The following is a 17,275-nucleotide window of genomic DNA, read 5'->3' on the forward strand; positions in this document are numbered from 1 at the left end:
AGACACTCGATACAGACAGGACCGAAGTCTAGGAATAAGACGTACCGCCACCACGATTGGGAGAGTAGGTGGGAGACTTGTTACGTCTTATTCACACCGGGATCCCTAGACTTAGATTTGAGTCGAGTCAAAGAATAAGAGTCGCTGAGTTATATCTGTATTCACTAATGTGTCATAAACATTGATTTATGTTTTATTACATTGTATTTAATTGCATGACATGCATGTATACATGTTTTATACTGGGATTTGTTCTCACCGGAGTATCCGGCTGTTGTTGTGTCTGTATGTGTGCATAACAACAGGTGGGACAGGATCAGGGTCACGCAGAGGATGAGAGATCGAGATAGCGTGGAGATTACGGGCGTAGAAGATTACTAGTGGTTTCTTACTAGACATGTACTGAATTTATAAACCCTAGTATGTTAATTGTAGACGAACATGTGAATGTTATTTAGAGTTGAATAAGATGACAGTATTTTATATAATGTTTTGTGCTTGTTTATATACATTTGAATAAATGTTAAAAGCAAAATTTTGACCCACATTTTCTAGCAAAGATCCAACTAATCCCAAAGATAATCGAGTTAGAGCCCGGGTCCCCACATTTGGAAAGAGAGGCAAGCTGAGTCCGAGATTCATTGGACCATTCGAAATTCTTGACAGAGTTGGGACACTTGCTTATCGTGTAGCTCTACCGCCTAATCTGGCCGGAGTGCACAATGTGTTCCACGTCTTGATGCTGAGGAAGTATATGGCAAATTCTTCGCATGTTTTGAGCTATGAGCCGTTACAGCTTGCTCCAGATCTGTCGTATGAGGAAAGACCTGTCCGAATTCTAGACTGACAGGAACGGAGACTTTGGAACAAAGTCACAAGGTTGGTCAAAGTCCAGTGGCTGAATCAATCAGTGGAGGAGGCCACTTGGGAGGCCAAAGCAGATATGAGAAGTCGCTACCCGGAGTTGTTTGGTAAGATTTAATTTAGAGGACGAAATTTATTTAAGTGTGGGAGGAATTGTAGAGCCCAAAATCAGTATACGTAAACCTTGCATTTATTAAATGGTTAAAATTATTTATTTAATTTTTAAAATGATTTTTAACCATGCATGATTTATGATTCACATTATTTTAAATTGTTACATGTTTATTGCGGTGCAATTTAAAATGTTTTCTTGAGTTTTTTGTTTCAGACGAATATTCGATGCGGGATCGAGAAAAGAGACCGGTGACGATTTAGACGATTTTCGAAATGTGGTATTTTATTTCGAGTCAAGAAAATTGTTATTTTAAGTGATTTTTGGAATTTTAAGTATTTTAAAGTCTAATTTAATTTATTAGGTGATTTTGAGATTTTAATCTTTTCAAATACCAATTTGAAAATTTGTATAGTTTTAATCTTGAAATTTGGTACTCAATTATTTTATTTAATCTTTGAGTAGTATTGAATAATTAGAGTAGTATTATTTTTATTACTAATTATTTAATTAAGCACTTTTAGGCCTTAATTAGTTAATTAATTAAGAAAATTTTCACCTAATCTACACCACACACTCACGCACACACAAAACACACACATACACGTTCAGAAATTTTTTGAGATGGCTAGTGTTCGAAATTTTCAGCAGCAGCCACCCCTCTCCCTTGCAAATTTCTGGAGAATTGTGTTATTTTTCGAACAAGAAATCGTGCAGCATCGTCCCCCGGTCATCTCCCGTATTCCACCACGCCGGTATTCGTCATCTTCGAGCGTTTAGACGCAAAGGCATGTATATTATTTTATTTTTGCATCGATCTTGTCGTAGTAAGTATTTTGATGTGTATTGTATGCAAAATCCGTGTATGATGTGCATAAGTTTGAGCAAAAATGTTTGAAACGATTTTGGATCAAAATTTTAGAACTCAAAATCGAGTCTTCTGTCATTTCGAGTACTGTGAATTTTCAGTAGACTTTCTGGAAAAAATTTCAACATATATAACGTAGTACTTTACAATACTTCGATTTGACAGTAAATTCATAATTTTCTAATAAGAAACGTGTGATTTATGATTATTTTCATTTGACTACTCAAACTGTGATGTTTAAAAATATGTTCTTCATGTTTCTGGAGTTTATTCGATTGCAGGCTTCGTTGGAGATCGTCGAGTGGTATTTGTTGCATGTAGGTGTGTCGAGTGTGGTGATTCTATGACATTTGTAGCTTTGGGTCGGTAAAGGTGTGAGTGCATTAGAAGTCATAGGGGAGCAAATGGGTAGAAGATGACATTTTTGGGGTTTTGTTCACGCAGGGTTAGCCCCGCAGCGCTGCAACTTCGTGCTGAGCAGCGCCGTAGGGTAGCGCCTAGGCGCTAGACAGGCGCTGCAGCGCTACTCCTCAGCGCCTAGGCGCTGGTTCTGGTATCTTCGGGCTTCGAGTTTAGGTGCTATTGCTTCTTTTGGATACTATTACGTCGTTATGTCCAAGCTCAGAGAAGGTTAGTTTAGACGTTACGAAGTTGGAATAGGGAAGGTTGAACTATGGTTTAGGCGAGGTCCGTGTCTTCTATTGCTTGGAAAATTTCATACTCACATCAGTGTTTGTTTCGTGGTTCGATGTCATCGATTGTTATGATGTTTATCATGGTCAAGTTCCGAGTGTTCTAGAAGGTCATAAGTTATTTAATTACTTGGTAATAAGTACGACAGGCATGATTAAGTTATGGAATTTAAAATGCATGAACACGTGTTAGTATGTGCAGCAACAACCCAAGCGAGATCCAATGAATCCCTCAACACTACGTAAGTATGTTCGACGTGCAAAAAAAATTGTTTTATGTTTTTGAGGTATGCTAATTCTCTTGTGACCAATTATGAATGGGTTTGGAAACCGGAGAATGTGTCTTGGGACCTCTCCACCCCGGTAAAGTATGACCGGATTTTGATTAGGATTGGAAAGTGGTAAAGTATGACCAGGGACCAATCCACTCGGTAAATTATGACCGGCTATCTTATATATGTGGTAGTGGACATCCCAGCCAGCCCAGTACTGTGATTTTGAAACATCTGCTACTTCGTTTTGCTTAAAAAGTACTAGAAAATTTTTTTATTCCCTCAAATTTTTGGCCTCTACATATACATATAAATAAAATACTTTTGCACCTTTTTTAAAAATAAAACATCCAACTAGTACTTGAAATCCCAGAGGAAAATAGTCAAAACAATAAATCGTAAAGCGTTTTATCAAACCTAAAAAACAATAAGGGTTGAAAAGTGTAGCTCATACTAAACCTCTCAAAATCTCTCAAAAAGCATAAATAAAATGTCGTAAAAATCTTTAACTTAAAATCATAAACTTAAATTCGGAAAATAGAAGCACCGGTCCTCGGGTTATGTGCACCGACAGTCCAGCAAGGTCACCCATCACGTCCTCCAACATCATAATCATTAATATCACCTGCATCATACACCTAGCGAGTCTAAAGACTCAACACATCATATCCTTGATAACGAGTAATACGTAATACAGTTAACATATAACAGTGAAAAATACTTGTAATTAAAATAACATTTTCATAAACATTTTCAAGATACATAAACTTTAAATAAAACATTTTTTTAAACATTTTCATATCAACATATTCATATCAACATTTTAACATATTCATATTCATATTCGTATTCGTGTTTGTTGAATTCAGATCGTGATTGTGACTCGTATTCTTAATCGTATTGGGGCGATGGATCCATCTATAAAAACCACAGTACTGGGCGGCGGGGACACCAGTGACACTCTCACCGGTCAACTGGGCCTTGGCCAACGTATTAACATATTCGTATTCGTATTCGTATCCGTATCCAAGGAAACACGATCATCGGGCTCCCACTGGGACCATAACACTCACGATATCTCCAACATGTAGTAGTCACAATCCCTTCACATCCTTCAATATGTTATCATCACTTAATAAAAATCATGCATACACATATCGTTTTATTTTTGAAACCAAGCATACAACATATCTTTTAAATGTCCAATTTAAACTTAATAATTTATGAACATCTAAAAATCATATTTAAACATATAAAAATGGATAAACATCCACAATCATTGAAAATAATCATATTAGCATATAAAATAGCATTTAGGACACTGCCATGACGTTTACTAAATTCTCGGTGTAAAAAGATCGTTTTACCCCTAAACGTGACATTTTTTGTTTTTGGCTTTTTCTTGATTTCTTTGACTCTAACATGTCCCAAATAATTATTTAAGCTTAAATTAAAATTCTCATAATTTTATTTAGCTTAAAAACTAGGCTTTTTAATTAATTCGTAATTAATCGTTTTGAAAGCGTTTTAATACCGAAAAATTCCAAACTTTAATATAAAATTCCTAAATTTAAAATTTTGTCTTTTTATATTATTTTAGCCCTCGTGAACCACGACTCGACCCCCGTGAGCCGTGTTTCGATTATTTTAGCTTTTAAAAATCCTATTACTTGACCTATTTGTTTCGACCACGAGCCATGTCTCGATTTCCGTGAGTCACCCTCGAGCCATGTTGAACCAAACCCTGCCAACCCCCTTAGGCACCCTACTGGACCTTAGGAACCCACGGAAACCATCCCTAGCCAAAAGCCGAAGACCCCAACCCCATCCCCTATGCATGGTCGAGAACTTCAATTGAGTGTAGGACTCTCCTTGCTCCTTTAGGACTGAGCCAACCGACCTAGCCCCTGGACCAACATATTGTGCACTCACCTAGGACTCCAAAGAGTCGACCTAGCCCAGCCTAAGCCCCCTTGGCCGAGCCCACAACCTCTGCGCATACACTGAACATGCGCGCGACTTGGCACTCTTCTCGGGTAGGAGTCTTTGATGGATAAGACTCTTCCCAGCACACTTGTTTCGAATTCTAGCATGGCTAGGACCCTGCCGTTGACTCCCCCATGGCCCTGGCTAGCCCTGGAACCAAGCCACGATCAAGCCTAGCCTTGAAAACCCCAATGCCGAACCCTATTCTTCACATGAAAGCAAGTTAATTTTCCCATTTCCACTCGGGGATGGGAAGTGGCTTAAGTTTTCCCGCTGTTCTTTGATGCTCTGCCTTAATTTGTTGACATGTCAAACACTCGGACACAAATCTCAGAATGTCTCTCTTCATACCTGGGCACCAATATAACAACTGCAAATCTTTGTACATTTTCGTGCTCCCCGGGTAAATGGAATAAGGTGTGTCATGAGCTTCCTTCATAATAAGGTCTCTCAAAGAATCGTCATTAGGAACCCATAACCGATATCGATAACGAACTATACCATCCACCTCTGAATATAATTTCTGACCCTTGGCTTCATCTCTGGCTCTCTACTTTTGCAATTGCTCATCGGTAGACTGTCCATCACGAATTCTGTCTCTCAAAGTCGACTGTACTGATAATGTGACAAGATTAGGGGCCTCGCCCCTAGCATAGACTGTAAGGTCAAACCGCTATATCTTGGATTGCAATGGTCTTTGAAGTGATAGCTGCTGTTTTTCTACTCAGTGCGTCTGCCACAACATTAGCTTTCCCCGGATGATAGCTAATCTCACAGTCGTAGTCCTTTACTAACTCAAGCCATCTGTGTTGTCTCATATTCAGTTCCTTTTGGGTGAAGAAGTATTTCAGACTTTTATGATCGGTGAATATTTTACACTTCTCCCCATAAAGGTAGTGTCTCCAAATCTTCAATTCAAAAACTACTGCTTCAAGCTCAAGATCATGAGGAGGGTAGTTTTTCTCGTGAATTTTCAACTGTCTCGACGCATATGCCATAACTCGGTCATTTTGCATCAGAACTGGCCCAAACCAAGTTTAGAAACGTCGGTATATAGAACATACTCCCCTTGCTCTGATGGCATAGGTAACACAGGTACTGATATCAAGGCTTGCTTCAACTTGTCAAAACTGTCTTGACACTAAGATCCTCAAATAAACTTTGCATTTTTCTTAGTCAAGGATGTCAATGGTACTGCAATGGATGAGAATCACTTGATGAATTTGCGATAATAGCCAGCTAGTCCCAAGAAAGTACGAATCTCGGTAACACTCTTGGGTACTGGCCACTCTTTCACAGCCTCGACTTTGCTTGTATCAACTTCAACGCCATCACTAGAAATGATGTGGCCTAAGAAAGCCACTCTATCAAGCCAAAACTCGCACTTGCTGAAGTTTGCATAAAGTTTTCTGTCTTGTAGTACTTGTAGTGTTGTCCTCAAATTACGACTATGCTCCTCTTTATCCCTCGAATAGATCAATATGTCATCAATGAAGGCTATAATAAACTGATCTAGATACGGCTAAAATACACGATTCATGAGAACCATGAAGATCGCTGGCGCATTAGTCAGACCGAATGGCATGACCATAAACTTGTAGTGCCCATATCTAGTACGAAATGCCGTCTTGTGAACATCCGACTCTTTCACTTTCAACTGGTGGTATCCGGATCGAAGATCAATCTTAGAAAACATCGGTGCTCTTTGCAACTGATCAAATAAATCTTCAATTTTTGGCAGTGAATACTTATTTTTTATAGTGACCCTGTTGAGCTCTCGATAATCGATGCACAGACTCATACTCCCATCTTTCTTCTTCACAAATAACACTGGTGCGCCCCATGGAGAATAACTAGGGCGAATGAAACCCTTGTATAGCAATTTCTTGATTTGATCTTTCAATTCTTTCATTTCAGCGGGTGCTAGACGATAAGGTGCTTTAGATATAGGAACAGTGCCCAGCATCAGATCAATAGAGAATTCCACTTCACGATCGGGTGGAATGCCATAAACTTCTTCGGGAAAGACGCTGTGAAAATCTCTGACAATATCAACATCTTCCAATTTCTGACTGGTAGGAGCATGTGCGGTAGTGACACACGCTAGAAAAGCTTGGCATCCGTGTTTAATAAGCTTCCTCGCATGTAGACAAGAGATAACATGCAGCATTTGCTTGTTTCTTGCCGCCTCAAAGACAAAATATTTACCACTAGGCAGTCGAATAGACACTGATTTCAGATGAAAATCAATCGAAGCTCCATTCGCTGATAACCAATCCATTCCAAGTATGATATCAAATCCGGGCATAGTAAGCACAATAAGATCTGCCCAAACCACATCTTTTCACAAACGAAGCTCCAGATCTTTGACAATTCTAGATGTGAACATTTGATCACCGGAAGGAAAAGAAACTTTGAAACCCAAACCCATATCTTGAGGAGTAATATTCAGTCTTTTGATGAAGGTTTCAGATATGAATGAATGTGTAGCTCAGGAAACTAGCAAAGCGTAGGTAGCTACTCCTTGAATGATAATTCTCCCTGCGGTGAAAACGTCTTTTAAATCTTTTCGTGATGAAGCTTAAAGATTTACTGTCATTAAATTCCCAGAGACTAGGTGAAGATTTCGTGTTGAACTTAAGCATTTCTTGAAAAATTTGTATTTTAAACCTTCAATTTTTCGAAATTTGCATTTTAGTTCCCAAATATTCGAATTATTACAATTTAACCTTTTATCTTTTTCGAAAATCTTGACTTTAACTCCTTAAATTTCGAAACTTAGGTTTGTGGTCCTTAAGAATTCGGAAATTGCACTTAGGTTCCTCATCTTTCGGTTAATTGCATTTTGGTCCCTTAATTTTCGAAAATTTCATTTTAGACCTTTAAAATTTCGAAAGTTGCATATTGACCCCTTTATAAAATTCGAAACCCCTAATACCCTTGATTGTGTTTTCTCTTAATTTTTGGCCATAAAGCTTTTTTTATTTGGAATTATTTCCTCTTTAATTTGCATAAATTAAGGCACCAAATTAAATATCGTTCTAGGGTTTTCTAAATTCGTAACTTAAATCCAACTAGGGTAGAACATGCAACCTAAATTCCACTAGGTTAGATCTTGTTCCCATTTCAATTCTGATAACCAATTTAACATTTCATGCAAATAAAAGCAATAATAAAATGTTAAATGACTAGGTTACACGTGATCGAAGAAGAGTCTGCCACCTCTTCAGCTTCCTCGACATTCATAACGTATGCTCGACCCATAGTAGGTGCATTATTCTTTGGGCAATCCGCTGCTTTGTGCCCTTCTTCCTTGCATATGAAACACCTAGAAGTACCCCACACACATGCTCCATAGTGTAGTCGATTGCACTTCTTGCATGGTTGTCCTTCCGCCGTCTTTGGTGCTGCAGGTGGTGGCTTTGACGGTGCTTGCTTCTTGACTTGAAATTGGGGCTTTTGAGGCCCTTGAGATCTAGGAGGACCCGTATATGGCTTCTTATTTGGTTGATTGTTGTTCTGATGTTGCTGCCTCTTGCGCTGTAACTCAAACTCGATGTCTTTCAAGGATTGCTCAGACTGGAATGCATAAGTGACTGCAGTGGCATAATCCGAAGGACGCATCATCATAACATTATTCCGTATGGTAGGTCGTAGACCATCCATGAAGTCTCTAAGCTTTTCTTCGGCATCCATGGCAATAAGGGCTACAAAGTGACAACCCCTGTTGAATTTCTTCACAAATTCGGCAACAGTAGCGTCTCCCTGATGGAGAGTCATAAATTCCCTATTTAATCGGCTTCTAACATCAGCAGTAAAATATCTCTCGTAGAATATAGTTTTGAATTGGGCCCAAGTAAGTGTGGCAAGGTTAACACCCTGCTCGGCTCCTTCTCACCATAAAGAAGCGTCATCCCTAAACAGATAAGTAGTACACCTCACACGGTCAGCATCCTCCATATCCAAATAGCGAAAGTGTACCTCGAGTGAACGAATCCAACCTTCCGCAGAAAAAGGATCGGTAGTGCCAGAAAATTCCTTCTGCACTAGCCTCCGGAACTGGTCATATATATCATGTTGTGGCCTCGGTGCCTGCTGCATCTGCTGTAACTGCTGCTGCTGTAATTGTTGTTGTTGTAACTGTTTCTCAAAGAGACGGGCCATCCCCTCTAAAGCACGAGTAGCCGCATCCCCTGGAGGAGGTGGTGGTGGTGCATTCCCTTGATGATTCACGCTGTTCTCGGCTTGATTCGCATTAATAGGAGCACGTCTAGGAGGCATTTTATCTGAATGTTTTCCAAATTCTAACGTAACCAACATACATTTAAATCTAAGTTTTCTAATCATGTGATATATCCTACTTCATTTTTAGCAATTTACGCATGCAAAACATAAATACTCAAAAAGCTAGTAAACAGGTAATGTAAACATATTATTCGTGTCAATATGCAGGTAACATCATATCAAATCATATAAAGCATGTAAAACTTACAAATGGAGGCTTGACGACTGATCTTTCCGGCGCTGATGGTGGCACAACCCTTTACAGGACCTTAGCTCTGATACCAACTGAAACGTCTGCTACTTCGTTTTGCTTAAAAAATACCAGAAAAATTTTTTTTCCCTCAAATTTTCGGCCTCTACATATACATATAAATAAAATACTTTTGCACTATTTTTAAAAATAAAACATCCAACTAGTACTTGAAATCCCAGAGGAAAATAGTCAAAACAATAAATCGTAAAGCGTTTTATCAAACCTAAAAAACAATAAGGGTTGAAAAGTGTAGCCCATACTAAACCTCTCAAAATCTCTCAAAAAGCATAAATAAAATGTCGTAAAAATCTTTAACTTAAAATCATAAACTTAAATTCGGAAAATAGAAGCACCGGTCCTCGGGTTATGTGCACCGACAGTCCAGCAAGGTCACCCATCAAGTCCTCCAACATCATAATCATTAATATCACCTGCATCATACACCTAGTGAATCTAAAGACTCAACACATCATATCCTTGATAACGAGTAATACGTAATACAGTTAACATATAACAGTGAAAAATACTTGTACTTAAAATAACATTTTCATAAACATTTTCAAGATACATAAACTTTAAATAAAACATTTTTTTAAACATTTTCATATCAACATATTCATATCAACATTTTAACATATTCATATTCATATTCGTATTCGTGTTTGTTGAATTCAGATCGTGATTGTGACTCGTATTCTTAATCGTATTGGGGCGATGGATCCATCTATAAAAACCACAATACTGGGCGGCGGGGACACCAGCGACACTCTCACTGGTCAACTAAGCCTTGGCCAACGTATTAACATATTCGTATTCGTATTCGTATCCAAGGAAACACGATCGTCGGGCTCCCACTGGGACCACAATCCTCACGATATCTCCAACATGTAGTAGTCACAATCCCTTCACATCCTTCAACATGTTATCATCATTTAATAAAAATCATGCATATACATATCGTTTTATTTTTGAAACCAAGCATACAACATATCTTTTAAATGTCCAATTTAAACTTAATAATTCATGAACATCTAAAAATCATATTTCAACATATAAAATGGTTAAACATCCACAATCATTGAAAATAATTATATTAGGATATAAAATAGCATTTAGGACACTACCATGATGTTTACTAAATTCCCGGTGTAAAAAGACCGTTTTACCCCTGAACGTGACATTTTTCGTTTTTGACTTTTTCTTGATTTCTTTGACTCTAACATGTCTCAAATAATTATTTAAGCTTAAATTAAAATTTCCATAATTTTATTTAGCTTAAAAACTAGGCTTTTTAATTAATTCGTAATTAATCGCTTTGAAAGCGTTTTGATCCCGAAAAATTCCAAACTTTAATATAAAATTCCTAAATTTAAAATTTAGTCTTTTTATATTATGTTAGCCCTCGTGAACCAGGACTCCACCCCCGTGAGCCGTGTTTCGATTATTTTAGCTTTTAAAAACCCTATAAAATGACCTATTTGTTTCGACCCCGAGCCATGTCTCGATTTCCTCAAGCCACCCTCGAGCCATGTTGAACCAAACCCTGACCAACCCCCTTAAGCACCCTACTGGACCTTAGGAACCCATGGAAACCATCCCTAGCCAAAAGCCGAAGCCCCCAACCCCATCCCCTATGCATGGCCGAGAACTTCAATTGAGTGTAGGACTCTCCTTGCTCCTTTAGGACTTAGCCAACCGACCTAGCCCTTGGACCAACATATTGTGCACTCACCTAGGACCCAAAAGAGTCGACCTAGCCCAGCCTAAGCCCCCTTGGCCGAGCCCACAACCCCTGCGAATACACTAAACCTGCGCGCGACTTGGCACTCTTCTCGGGTAAGAGTCCTTGATGGATAGGACTCATCCCAGCCCACTTGTTTTGAATCCTAGCATGGCTAGGACCCTGCCCTTGACTCCCCCACGGCCCTGGGTAGCCCTGGAACCAAGCCATGATCAAGCCTAGCCTTGAAGACCCCAATGCCGAACCCTATTCTTCACATGACAGCAAGTTACTTTTCCAATTGGTTTTGGTTCGTGTGTGGTGTTTAGGTGATGTTCTAGGAGTCTAAATTCATGTAAAACAATTCTTGATCAATACCTATATCACGGCAGCCTTTAAACCGTACAAAAACATGGATTTGGAAGCAAAAGATTCAAGTTTTAAACACTTGTGCATGCAACTTCGAAAATAATTAATATGCTACTTGTTCTTCATACAAAACATGCATAAAATCTTAATATGGTGTGATGATGAGTAAAGGAGAATATGGTGTGCCTTTGCGTTTTAAACGCACGATTATTCGTTGACGATTTGCGAAGAACGGGGCAAGAAACTTGACTTGATTTTTTTCTTGAGCTTCTTTCGAATTTTCTCTTCAATTTGTGTGTGTGAGTGCCGTGTATATGGGGTGTGTTGGGAGAGAATTTTTCTGAAATTGGCGTGACTTGCAAAGGGTTTTGGGGTGGGATTAAAATATTATATAGTTAATTATGTCCTAACAAGGCTTTAGGCCTATTAAGCATAGTTTAGGCACATTAGTATTAGATTATGATTTAATTAAAATACTAAAAATATTTTTATCTAATTAAGTTTGTGAAATTATTAGCCGGGTTGCCAAAAAGTTCGTATTTTTGTTGAAAAACCAACACCGATAAAAATTAAGTACCGGCGTAAAAAATCACCTCAAAACTCCTTATTTTCAAAAATATGAAAAAGCATCGTTCATATTTTAAATAATCAAATACAATTATTTAATAAAAATATTTTACGTTTTTCAGCACTCGGTCTCCGTTCTTCGATCGCAACTTGAATAATCCTTTAAAAATAACATTTTATGCATCATGACAATTAAATCTTATTTAACATCTAATAATGCATGTCACATAATCAATTAAGCAATTAAATCAATTGATTACTTATTTTTCATATTTCTTAGATTTGCATGCCGTTGGGTTACGTCGTCTTGATCTTGGACCTTACAGGTTTAGTCTGATCAGGCGCACTATGTTATGGGTCACTTGCTTTGAAAATATCTCTACACAATGATGATGACGCATGTTTAAGTATGTATGATGCAAGCGCGTTTATGAATTGATGGCACGTCTGTGGTTACGTAAGTATGTTCAAGTTTTAAGTATGTACAGACTACTTTAAAATGCATGTGGATTTATTACGTATTAGTCGCAATTTTCCAGTTTATTCATGTTGAGTCTTTAGACTCACTAGACTTTATCGATGCACGTGAGGACGAGTTTGAGGAGGCGAGAGGCGGGGACTAGTGAGTCAGCTCGGACAGTACGGAGGCCTAACCCAAGGACCGCTGTGGTTTTCAAGGATTTTATTTTATGCATGATAAAATTGTTTACTCTGATTTTAACGAATTACTTTATGTTATTTTAAAACAAGTACTTTTCCAAGCTCTTTACATTCCAAATATTTTTCGAACATTTTATTTGTATTGCATTTTGAAAGACGATTACTTATTTAAGAAATTTTTTTATGTTTTCGCAAATTTTAATTATGTTTAAAAAGTACGGTACGTTACAAAATTGAAGAGGACTTGATTCCTACAGAAGTTCCGGTTGCTGCTTTTACGGGAGAAACCACCAAGACCATTGGAGTATTCCTCGCTGATGTTACTATGGGGAGCATGTCGTCTTTGTGTGCATTTTTCGTGGTAAACTCGTCCGCCAACTTCCAAGCTTTGATAGGCAGGGATTGGATCCATGCAAACCAATGCATCTCATCCTAAATGCACCAGCTGTTGTTATTTTGGAAAGGACACAATGTGGAGGTGGTAGAAGCGGATGGATAGCCCTTTCAAACAAGTGCAAGTGCAGTTGAGGCCAGGTATGACAATGGAGATTTTGGGCCCATCAAAGTTCATAGCAATAGTAGGAAAGAAAGTCCAGTGTACATGCAGACACCAACTCCCATCTCGGTGTTGAAAGAATTCTCAAGCCTACTGCTATCGTGCCGCCTAGGCCGATAATCCAGCCGCTAATTCAGGAGGTTGATGATTGAGTTGAACCAAAAAGGAAAAGAGGTAGCTGCAACCTCTATACGGAAGGCGCATGTGTAGCAATTACTGAACAAATTAGAGGAAGAAAAAGCATGAGACACCTATGGAACCGATGTTGTCCAAGAAGAAGAATACGAAGAGGATGAACTCCAAGTTGATGAATCGTTGATGGCGCCATCTCAAATGGAAGATGGCCAACACGAAGTACAAGATCCATTAGAATAAATCAACTTGGGGGAGCTTGAGAATCCAAAAGTAGTGTATGTGAGTAAGCTACTGGAAGATCAGTTGAAGCAAGATTTGATCAGTATGCTGAATGTAACGCCTCGAAAATTTAAAAGTCCACGCGAACCATATGCACGTAAGTTATTAAATTCTCTTGTATTTTAATTAAATGTTTTAATTGCATGAATTAATTATGTTGTGCACATTTGCATGTTTAAAATATATTTTTCTACATGGTTGCATTAAAATGTATTTTAAAGGTTATTCGAGTTGCGATCGAGGAATAGAGACCGGGGGCTGAAAAACGTAAAATATTTTTATTAAATAATTATTTTTATCTGTTTAAAATATGGTTGATGGTTTTTCATATTTTTTAAAATAAGGGGTTTTGATGTGATTTTATACGCCGAGACATAATTTTTATCGGTGTTGGTTTTTCAACAAAAATACGAACGTGTGGGCAACCCGGCTAATAAATTCACAAACTTTATTAAACAAAATTAATTTTTATATATTAATTAAACAATAATGGGCTAATTGGGTCTAATTAATATGGTTAATGGACCTAAGCTAGCAATTAGAGTTTAATTAGGATACTAAGCAATATTTAAACTAAAACCCCATCCCAAACCCTTCAAACCACACGGACACACAACCACAATCAAATTACAAATTCTCCCACCAGCAACACGGCTCACACATCACAATTAGAAAGGAAAAGCTTCGCTCTTTTGAAGAAAAATTCAGCCTAGGTGTTTACATCGCCGTTCTTCGCATCGTCGCTTCGTTTTCGTGCGCAAAATACGCAAAGGCACATCATATTTCTTTCCTTCAATCATCTATCACACCATAGTATTTATTTGATCATGTTTTTCTATGAAAACAACCACACCTCTTAATATTTTCGCACATGCATCTTATGTGGTTTTAAAACATGTATTTTGATCTCAAAAACCATGAAATTCTTGTACCCAAGGGGCTGCCATGATTAGGATATGTTATAGGAATGTTTTACACGAGTTTAAGTAGTCCTAGAACTACACAACACGCCGCAAACGATAATAGAAACAAGTCGGGACCGAAATCGTAACGTCTTGATCATGGGGATCGGTTTAAGGGTATATTGATGCATGGCCTAGCTTGGGTCACAGCTGGGTCTCGATTAGGGATGGCAAAGAGTCCTAGCCATGCTAGGACTCAAGACCAGGGAGCTGGGGAGGAGTCCTAGCAAGCTAGGACTCCACCCGATCGAGAGCTTCAAGGGGATGCGCTGGTATGTGCTTGCGCATGTTTCAGTAGTTGATGCAGGGGGGAAAGGCTCGGCCAGAGGGCTTGGGCAGGGGCTAGGTTAGGTCCTTAGGGTCTTATAAGGGTGATAGAGGGGATGGTTCAGGGCTTGGTTGGTTTGGCTAGGTCCTAGCAACAGAAACAAGAGTCCTAGCATGAGTGAAGTCCTCAGCCATGGCTTGTTCTGAAAGTGTGGCTTCGGTTTTAAGCTTAGGGTCAGGTCCTATGGGTTCTAAGGGTCCAAAAGGGTGCCTAGAGAGGCTGGCCATGAGTTGGGGCTGGGTGGCTTGAGGTGGCTCGAGCCAAATGCAGAAACATGAGGGAGGCACTGGAGGCAGCATGTGCGTAGGCTGTAGCCTTCTTCAGGTGGCTTGTGCACTGGTCCATGGGCTTAGTATGATCTGGGCTGGGTCTGGGCATGGTCCAGGGATTGTTAGGGTCGTGTGGGTTCGGTGGTTAAGGGCTGGTAGAGTCCTAGGCGACTAGGAGTTCCAATACAACAAGGACACTACACACGCACACATGCATGCAATTGGGTTGAGGAGTAGAAGTGTTTTGGTCGGGCCAGTGCTTGTTTTACGGGCTGGACTTGGTCAGGATGGTCCCTATGTGGGTTGGCTCGGGTTTGGCTCAAGGTGGCTCAACCATGGCTCGAGTAAATTGGGAGATGGATCGGGTGGTTCGTAAATGTGTCAATTTCGAGATTTTAAGAACTAAAATTGAATCCATGGGTCCACGGGTGTGGCTCATGACTTGGAAGGGTAGAATAAATAATAAAAATGCTATGTTTAAAATATGGGTTCAAACTAACGAGTTTTGCATTTATCCGGGATTTAATCGCCGCACGAAACATTAATTAACGAGTTAATTGAAACACCTAGTTTTAAGTTTTATAAAATTATGAAAAATTATATTTAAGCTCAAATATTTATTAAAAGTCTAAGTTTTTAATTTGGAAATTTTATATTTAGGTTTGGTTTAGTTCGGGATTAAAACGCAGTAATACGTCTTATTTAAATATTAATTTAAAAGTCATCGATTTAAGCCAAATAAAAATATGGAAAATTTCATGTAGGCTTAAATAATTATTTGGGACATGTTATATTCAATGGAATTAAGAAAAAGTTAAAAACGTGAAATTTTACGTCTATATGTAAAACAATCTTTTCACACCTAAAAATTAGTAAACGTCATGGCAGTGTCCTGAATGCTGTTTTATATGCTAATATGATTATTTTCAATGATTATGTATGTTTATGAATTTTTATATATTAATATGTCAATTTTAAATGTTTATGGAAATTTTATGTTTATGGATTTTTATGTTATAATGTTTATTTTAAACGTTTATGATTTAAATGTTTAATTTAAACGTTTATGATGTTAAAATGTTTATTTTAAAACGTTTATGACTTTTTATGATTTTATATGTTAAAACGTTTATTTTAAATGTTTACGAATTTTTATGGTTTACCATTGGCATTTAAAAGATATGTTGCATGCTTGGTTTCAAAATAAAACGATATTTTTATGCATGTTTTTATTAAGTGATGGAAATACGAAATGTTGAAGGACGTGAAGGGATTGTGACTACATATGTTGGAGATATCGTGAGGGTTATGGTCACAGTGGGAGCCTGACGATCGTGTTTCCATTGATACGAATACGAATATGAATATGTTAATACGTAAGGCCAAGGCCCAGTTGACCGGTGAAAGTGTTGCTGGTGTCCCCGCCGTCCAGTACTGTGGTTACATGTAGAGGGATCGATCGCTTAATACGTTTAAGAATACGAGTCACAATCACGATCTGAATTCAAAAAACACGAATATGAATATGAATATGAATATGATGAGATGAATATGTTGATATGAATATGTTTATGTTTATGTGAAAATGTTTATGTTTAAAGTTGATGCATCATTATGAAAATGTTTTCATTTAAAGTTTATGCATCATGAAAAGTTTATGAAAAATGTTTTTGTTTAAAATTTATGAATAATGAAAAGTTTATGAAAAATGTTTTTGTTTAAAATTTATGCATCACGATGAAAATGATACTTTAAGTATAAGTATTTTTACTATGCATGTGATCTGTATATGTAGTACTTGTCATCAAGAATATGATGTGTTGAGTCTTTAGATTCACTAGGTGTGATTGATGCAGGTGATTATGATAATAATGTTTTTGGAGGTCTTGATTGTAATGCCCATGGGCTGTTCCCGATCCAACTGGCGGGAGTCGGTTATCTCATGGCCCATTACTCAATGACTCCTCCAGCCCAGGCACTGGAGTTTGTACCTCCCCAGACTCGAACCTAAGATCTCCTGGACATATAGATACTTAGCACAAGTCTGGTACCAAGTCTGNGTCATTGAGTAATGGGCCATGGGATAACCGACTCCCGCC

Source organism: Primulina huaijiensis, chromosome 5 (assembly GCF_012295235.1).
Source record: "Primulina huaijiensis isolate GDHJ02 chromosome 5, ASM1229523v2, whole genome shotgun sequence".
Taxonomy (NCBI): Eukaryota; Viridiplantae; Streptophyta; class Magnoliopsida; order Lamiales; family Gesneriaceae; genus Primulina; species Primulina huaijiensis.